Source organism: Clupea harengus, chromosome 2 (assembly GCF_900700415.2).
Source record: "Clupea harengus chromosome 2, Ch_v2.0.2, whole genome shotgun sequence".
Classification (NCBI taxonomy): Eukaryota; Metazoa; Chordata; class Actinopteri; order Clupeiformes; family Clupeidae; genus Clupea; species Clupea harengus.
Window position 1 is genome coordinate 11,204,493 of NC_045153.1, and position 1,307 is coordinate 11,205,799.

Here is a 1,307-nt window from a genome sequence, read left to right on the forward strand (position 1 = left end):
GACTGTATCTTATTCTCTCTCTCTCTCTCTCTTATACTCTCTGTTTCTCTTATTATCTCTCCCTGACTTTGTATCTTACTCTCTCTCTCTCTCTCTCTCTCTCTCTCTCTCTCTCTCTCTACATACGTACATGTACACTCCAACACTCCTAGTGGAGGTTTATGGAAGATCATTAAAGGTCAACTGGGGAACACATGCAAACCTTCCTGTTTCATGTTATCTTAATCCATATTAGATCGGCTAAGCAAGCCTACGTTATGGATCAATGTGTGACACATCACAGCTTGTTCATACCAACAGATGGCACGGCAGGTTCATTGATATGGTTTTATTAAAGGAAAGTGTGTCACTCAGATAACAACAGTATCAGACAAATCAGACAATCAATAGCATAACACGCTAAAAATAACTAAAAATAAAATGATTAAAGACTGAATCGAATACGAAATGACTATTTCTGTGCCTTAAGGTGCTTGGCTGTGAAAATCACTGTTGTCATTTCATGGCCTTCATCTTCATGTTCTGTTTCAGCACCACTGGGAAGGTCTGGACCTTTGCTTCTCCTAAGACAGATGGGGTGAAATGCTGTAATGAACTGACATTGCCAATGTCATCATGAAAACAATGGTTTTGAAACAATATTTTAACGTTGTTAAATGTATCCTTCTTCATTACATCATAGTTTGCATCAAGCTCATTTTAAATATTACAAGTATCAAGTGGCAAAGCCCATGCATTGCAGCAAAAATGCATAAGATATGAGCTTGTGTTATCTCTATTAGTAAAAACCAGCATTGCATGTGTGCCACTAAACCACACGAGTGGAGCAAACCAACCAGCACGCCCCCTCCTCTCCACACTCCTCTACCCCAAGCCACAGGTTTCAGTGCTGACACACAGACAGGAAGCACTGTCAATGTGCATTCTGAGAAGCATTGCTATTTTACTTACCTACAGCTACTATTACTACAACAACAACAACAACAATTACTACTCATAATAAGAATAAGAATAGGCCTCATAATAGTTATTTAGCCATTGTTGTATATTCATTGTTGACACTCATTATTGACATTATTGATTCATATTTACTTGAAATCTAGTGTCCCTGTTACGCAGGGATTGCTGGATATGTCTGTTTGTGATTTTGTGTGTGTGTGTCTGGGTGAGTGTGTTCATGTGTGTCTGTATGTGTTTGTGTGTTTGTGCGTTAGTATGTGTGTATGTGTGTGTGCGTTAGTGTGTGTGTGTGTGTGTTTGTGTGTGGTGTGTGTGCATGCCTGTGTTAGTGTATGTGTGTGCATGCG

The 1,307-nt window shown here is 39.4% G+C and overlaps 1 long non-coding RNA gene across 1 annotated transcript in view; it reads right to left on the reverse strand.

The window, feature by feature from the left end:
- Positions 1-530: 530 nt before the first annotated feature.
- Positions 531-1,307, reverse strand: part of LOC116224050 — a 17,132-nt gene continuing 16,355 nt past the window's right edge. Inside the window, exon 4 of the long non-coding RNA XR_004165397.1 lies at positions 531-563. This is a non-coding gene — a long non-coding RNA (uncharacterized LOC116224050). The remainder of the gene's footprint in view (positions 564-1,307) is intronic.